Source organism: Buteo buteo, chromosome 4 (assembly GCF_964188355.1).
Source record: "Buteo buteo chromosome 4, bButBut1.hap1.1, whole genome shotgun sequence".
Taxonomy (NCBI): Eukaryota; Metazoa; Chordata; class Aves; order Accipitriformes; family Accipitridae; genus Buteo; species Buteo buteo.
The window spans coordinates 21,926,633-21,934,143 of record NC_134174.1 but is presented as its reverse complement, the minus strand read 5'-3'; positions in this window follow the sequence as shown (position 1 = coordinate 21,934,143).

The following is a 7,511-nucleotide window of genomic DNA, read 5'->3' as shown; positions in this document are numbered from 1 at the left end:
AAAATAACAAACAGAAGCAATCAGCCAAATAACAGGAGATACTACTGATATTAAGAGTTTTTTCACCTATGAAAATGTATTTTTAGGAATATTACTTTTCATTTATTTATTTTCCTAACTATCTTTAAAACTTACAGAACCTAGCTGCCCTTAAACATGGGATATCTCCCATACAGATTGCCTTTTCCTCCTAGCTGAATTATGTGTATGATCATGTAGATTAAGAACACTATAAGAATTTCCATGTTAATAGGCTTTTTGGTGTAACTAGGGTGATAGCTGCTGACAAGGTGGTGGGGTTTTTATTGTTTTTCTGTTTTTATTGTTTTATTGATGGTTTTTGACAAGTTCTAGACTTTGAAGTTCATTCTTTTTTAATCGGAAACAACCCAAATAATTTGTTCAGGGCATGCTGCAAAGCTTGCCTCTGCTTTTTGGGAGAGGAAATAGAGAGAAAGGTACATGCAGTGCAGAGCACTTCAGATATGCTAGCATGTGTTCTTTTGTTTTTGGGAAAGCTGACAATTATTATGGCATTTTAATACATAAAGAATACTCTTTCAGGTTTAGAGCAGTGCTTCTTCGGAGCTTGTATGTAGCAACCTCTCTGATCACCTAAAATAGTGTGTGGTTTTGGTCCAGACTAATACACCAACAATGAGAGGCTGCAGCTTCTGTTTCTTAAATATTGCCAAATCTCATGCCTCTGCTGGTGGTACTTTTGTGAACATTCTCTCAACAAGGCAGATACATTATTATCTGTCTGCTACAATCTGACCATTTTTATAGATAGAACAAGTTAGTTTTCGATTGTACAATTTTTTTGAAAGTTGCAAAGAAATAGTGACAGTTCTACCTAGAAATAAACATCCAAACAACTTTCTAAATCTCACGCATGGATTGAAACTGGACAGACTGTAGATAGACACGAAGTATATCTTGATTGCTTGTAGCTTTAATTAGGGTGTGCTGGTAGTTAATCTGTTTCCACAGCACAGCAGGCAAGCCTGTTAAAGGCAAAATAATCATACCCCTCTATGAGGTCAGCTTGGTTGAGATAACAGTGTATGTGCCATGTTACAAGGGTTTCTGCTTGGAACTGGGTGGAGAATGCCCATTCCAGCCTTGCTGGGTTTCAGTAGAATTAATGCCATGGACTACTGCTTAGCTTGTACCAGGAATTGGGGTCCTAGCTTAAAAGAAAAAAAAAATAGCCCTAGGTAAAATAAACAAACAAATCTGGCTGAAGCATCTTCTGAAAAAAATAAAATTGTGTGCACCTGGTGCATGAATCCTTCCTCAGCTACTAACTTAGCTAGGAAAAGCTAGGAAAGCAGAAGCAGTTTTAAGAGCATTTTTTAATGCTCTCTGTTCCTGCAGGCAAATTTCTTGTAGCATCCCACCAGGAACAAGAACACACAGTTGACTATTGATGTATATTTTTTTGTTTTTAGTAGTAACCTGCCTTATAAGAACAGACGGGTGAGGAAGAAAACTGCAGTTAGGATCCAATGTATCAAGTCTCACCTCTGGCCTCTACCCTTGTGCTAGCCATGGCAGTTGGATCTGTTTATTATTACTTGTGATTGCTTGCACTGAGGAGGGTTTAGTATTTAAATCTTACTTTGTGCCACCAAGGCTCATTGGCAGGTGGGATCCTCACACATTTGAGAATAAGTGAGCAGAACAAGGCACTTCAGCCTGTGTTATTTCTAATGGTGTGAATCCTAAATGCACTACAGCTCTTTAGATAAGGATAACTTCTAATTCACTCACTAGTGTTATTCCTTTAAGCAACCATGATTGAAAAATATTGTGGTCATAGCAGAAACCCAAATCTGATAAAATGAATATTTTTTGTTGCTAAAATCAAAGGAACAAAGTATTTCAAGTACTTAGTTGCACTCGTAGCTGTGGTCTGGTGAAAAAAAGGGTAAGTTACATGTATTGCAGTTCATATTAGGGAAGTTGGTTCCTAAGAACTTGCCTTTAAATGCTTTTCTTTTTCCAGGTCATCAAATTTTCATCTGCATTGGGAAACAAAGTTGGTTTATATAAGCCCGTAGTAAACTCAGGACTTTGTGTTGTATTTTTGCAGTGTTGCTTTATTTACATTCCAATGTTACGATGTTGTTATATAGTTGTGGGAATATGTGATGATAACAAAATCAGTATATACATCTGAATTTGAGAAATGTAATAATTTTTTTTATTTTTAGAAAATTTAATCTGAACAAAATCAGCTCTTATAAAAGTAATTCATCACAGGGTTTATGCTCTTCCCTACCTAACAGTAATCAGCAGCCTCAGAGTTCAGGTAAAAGTGTTTTCTATCAAATCTGAAAAATTCCAGATCTCTAAGCCTTTCATTATGTTAGTATTAATTTAAGTAGTAAAACTGAATAAATAGATAGATGTAGTCCTTAGCACAGAAGTGAGAGAAAATTTTCCAATACTGCTTTTATTTACTGCTGCTTGGATTATAGTTGCTTTTGCTTCTTTTCTTCTGTAGGGCTAAACCATAGAAACATACAACAACTACTTTCTACCCCAAAACCAGACAAATACAATTTGGTAAGATATCTAGAAATGCAATTAAGGTAAATATGTTTGGTAATTGATTTACTCTTAATTGCAAAACCCCCATATTTGCTAATAACTCTAGTTTCTCTGAGCTTTAAGTTCTTAAAAGACTGTCTACAAAAAGGTTGAAAATTGTGAATATACTTCCTTTTTTTTTCTTTTTTTCTTTTTTAAGAAGATTTTTTTTGAGCACTCAAGTTTGTTGCTTTTTCTCTAATAATTTTATTAACAATTTTAATAGTGTTCTAAAATAATTTTCTTTAATAAGTTGTAAATAATTTTTCATTAATTTTTTTTTCTTTAATAATGCATAGGGCTTTCAGCAACCTAGTTTGGAATGAGATGATCTCTAAAGGTCCCTTCCAACCCAAACAATTCTATGATTGTATGATTCTAATTTTAGGAAAAGAAAGTCTTAAGCGTATGTGGATTGTACCCAGTAATTCATATAAGTTTAAGGAAAAAGAGTGGAGAAAAGGCTTCCTTGTACAAGTGGCTTTGCAGGATGGTAAGGGTGGTCTGTATTGTAGTTGTTGTGAAGACCCTAGGAAGAATGGTAGGGTACCTCATCAACCTCTCTGATGTGGACAAGAAAATCTGTTCACTCTTAGCAGTGATCACCACAAAGTGATTAAGTATAATTTGCTTGTTTGGTATTTCTAATTGAAAGGACTTGATGATGTGAGGGTGCTGAGAAATTGTGAGTGGTCCTGTTTGGAAAACAGAAGGTACAATGACAGAAGGAGCAGAAGAGAGAGAAGGTAGTTTAGCTCCTCATCACTATCCTACAGTAGCTGCTGGGAAGCAAAACTGTGATGGGCTGTCTTTCCCTGTTTGGAAAGGTGTCTGGGAAGGTCAGTGGTAAGAAATGAGTGTTGCTTTAAACATCTGCCTTCCTTAGAGATTTTTTGTTACTTGTTCTGTGCAGAGAGATCAATCTGCATACTGTTCTGTGGGAAAACGGTGGGACTGAACACTATGTGTATGTAAAATATATTATTCCTAGCTTGATTTAGAAGTAAAACCTTGCAACTTGAGCCTCGAAAGTTAAAGAACTCAGTCTCTTCCTTCAGTATAATTTTTTGTATTTTGATGTGGAGAGAAAGACTCTTAAGGAGAATAAAATATGTAACTCTGTCAGAGCAAAATAGTGCTAATTCTAATCATAGGCAAAGTAGGCAGATGTATATAGGGCAGCAGACCTCTGAGTGGCAACTCACCTCATGGCCTGTGTGTTTCTTCCAGAGCCATAGAATGCCATCTTTGCTGTCTCTAAATGATTTGATGTATTTGGGATGCTTGCTTGCAGATGATGGTAGTTCCTTCCACAGTAGTGATTATTTTCTCTGCCCTCAGGCAGCTGAAGAGTGACAAACCAGTCTGGCCAAGGCTTTGGCATCACCATTCCAACTCTATGATGAGAGCAGCCTGGTTCCTCATACTCAGGGCAGCAAAATCAGTTTTGTCTGTGCTCAGAGATACTTTGAACTAACCTGGGACACATGTACAATGTCTTAGGAACTGTCAGTCTCCTGCCTATTTTCTAATCCTCTGGGGTTGCCCTTATTATGTTCCTAAATTTTCCTGGTAGACTTTAAAATGATAACAGAACATTGATACATGATAGTTTGTTTGTTTGGTTTTTGTTTGTTTGTGTTGTTGTTGTTTTTTTTTTTTTTAAGGAAACAAAAATACCTTGCTGTAAGAAGCAACTTGTGTTAACAATTCAGGTGACATTCATGCTTCAGTGGTAAGATTATATACCTGTCTATTGGTTTTCTGTTTTGAAGTATATCTTTGTTACCTGTAATATCTGTCGTGAAAACTCTTTCTTTAATTTTCTCCCTGTTGTAAATGTTGGGTTATTTTGCTATATAGTCACAACGGGCCAAATTTTGCTGAGAATGAGACACATGACATGGAGCAGGTATTGCCTGAAGGCTAGCAGAAAGTGATGCCAGTAAATACCTGTTTATGCTGGAAAGAACTTGGCACTGTATAAGCTTAACATGTAATTTTGTGGTAAATCAGTCATGTATAAATATAAAAAGGATGTGGAACCCTTGTTGAATCAGGTGTTAAATATCAGATTGAATTGCATGGGTAAGTACAGAGCTAGTAGCGATGGATAAATTTGTGCTTAATTTGCAGCAGTTAAGCAGTGAGCTGATGTTACCTACCACCCAAATCAACACCTGTGGCTCATGCCTTGTCTTACATACTTGCAGGAGCCAGTGTCAGTCTCCCTATTGTCAACAATGGGAATTGGAAATTCTTCGCTATTTTCTAGAAGTGAAGATTCATTGTGCCTGGAGAGCAGGCAGAATCAAAAGAGTTCTGCTGGCAGTACAGACAATATATAGACAGTACAGTGGGCTATATTGTATTTAAAAAAATTATCTTGAGCTTGTTTCATAGTCACAATATGTAAACATAAACTGCTGTTCAGGTGCAGGTTCTGAGTGAACTTAAGAACTTCTGAGGAGGATTGTTATTAAGTATAAAACCAAAGAGATTACGCAACAGTTCAGAAAGTATGGGCACAGATTTATTGCCTTCCAAATGTGTAAGCCTACACATACAGAACCTCTTAAGTGAAGGTTAAAGTTCTTTAAGTGACATATGAATGACATTCTGTCTCTTAAAATGTATTTCAAATAAATGAATGTTTGATGACATAAGGAAGAGGAACTTGGCAGGGTTTTACTTGTAGAGCTGGATATAGTTCAGAGAAATGCCTCAGAGTAAGGAAGCTGGTGCCAGTTCACTGCCCAAACTGAATATGTTTTTCTATACTAGGTTGAGGGTTAGTCAAAGGATTGATTTACCAGTGTTTAATTTCCAGAGGGCAAGGAGGCAGTGGAATTCCTTTACAATTATTGATGGATTGATTAGATTTAGTGAAACAGAACTTACAATAATGTGATTTATTTTAGAGGACTTCTGGAATACAGCAGCTTCTGTATTCTCCTTCAAGTGAGTTGTTTAAGTGCCAGCAGTAGAATACCACAGGAGGCCGAAGAAAAAAATCAACAAGAGAGATGTAGACACAGATAAAGGTATATCTTGAGTAATGTTGTATTTTGTTTTGTTTTTAAAAGTAGCCAAGGGTTAGCTTGTAGTGAACAGGGTTTTTTTTTTAAGGGACAAATACTGTTGGTTTGGTTTCGGGGTTTTTTTCCCACTGATGTAATCAAAATGGTTGCAATTTGAATTTATTGTCATGGCAGCCTCTTACACAGTTGTACATATTTACTTATAATAGTTACAGTATAACTGTAGTGATGGAGGAAGAAGTATTAGAAAAGCATAGTAAGGGTCCTAAATTCCTATTGTAATTAAAATCTCATTTTTGAAACAGAAAGGTTGTCTATACCATGAAGATGACTTAAGATATTTTTGAACCCAGGAGGAACAGTTTTGAGTCAAATGGGGCAGATTTTATTCTTGGGTAGGACTTTGAGCCATGGATGACTGAAGTCAACACCAGCCCAACCAAATTTCCTTCAGCCTCAGTCACAGCAAAATTATGTACACGGGCACAAGAAGGTACAAACAGCATTGTTCTCAATAATATAAAAGATTGAAAAAAAGCAAAGATACAGAAGAATTTTAATTTCTCTGGAAACAGGTATGGAGGATATAGCATTCCATTCTGGTCAAGGAGAGCTCATTCTGGAAATTGCTTTTGTCCTGGTTTCAGCTGGGATAGAATTAACTGTCTTCCTAGTAGCTGGTACAGTGCTATGTTTTGAGTTCAGTATGTGAAGAATGCTGATAACACTGATGTTTTCAGTTGTTGCTCAGTAGTGTTTAGACTATAGTCAAGGATTTTTCAGCTTCTCATGCCCAGCCAGGGCACCTGACCCAAACTGGCCAACAGTGTATTCCATACCATGTGACGTCCCATCTAGTTTAGGAACTAGGAAGGGGGGGGCAGGGATTTTTGGCCGCTCGGGGACGGGCTGGGTGTCGGTCGGCGGGTGGTGAGCAATTGCCCTGCGCATCATTTGTACATTTCAATCCTTTTATTACTACTGCTGTCATTTTGTTAGTGTTATCATTATCATTATTAGTTTCTTCTTTTCTGTTCTATTAAACTGTTCTTATCTCAACCCAGGAGTTTTACTTCTTTTCCTGATTTTCTCCCCCATCCCACTGGGTGGGGGGGGAGTGAGTGAGCGGCTGCGTGGTGCTTGGTTGCTGGCTGGGGTTAAACCACGACAGCTTTAAAGTCTAAGAAATGTTTTATTGCTATAGTAGCTTCAGTTTAAAACAGAGCACTTCAGTCAATTGTATATGTAAGAGAATATTCCTATGACTTCATGTGACACTTGACAAATTCCTTCTTCCAGTATTATACAAGTTTCATGACAATGACTTCAAGAGAATCAGTTATTTAGGAACTCTGTAGTGTGTAGTTCAGCCCCAAATCTTTGTTACAATGGAAGGAATAAAATATTTTTTTTGTGCTTTTGAATCTTAGTGAGGATGTTACTAATTTTATTCAATTTTTGTTATTTGTTCTGTGTCTGCATTCATTTAATTTACTTGAAAGTAGAATTTAGTTGTATTCAGTTTTTACAACTCAGTATACTGGATGTAGACAGGAGTTGTTTTTACTATTTTCATTACAGTTGTGTTTGGGAAACTAAATAAAATATGTAAGTCACATTGTGCTGGAGACATTACCAGACCAATACCAAAGGTAACAACCACTTACTGAAAACTTACCTACTAGGTGTAAGAAAAGATGCAACAGATGGACAAATATGTCCAGAGAGATTGGTAAGATTAGTTAGCAATAGTTTACTAAGAAGGCCGATGCTTTACATGTTTTTTTGTCTTGATTTGTGTTTATTATATACTTATGTTCTTACGTTTGTAGGTTTTCCATATTGTCTGATATGCATTTAGAGTTAGTGTAT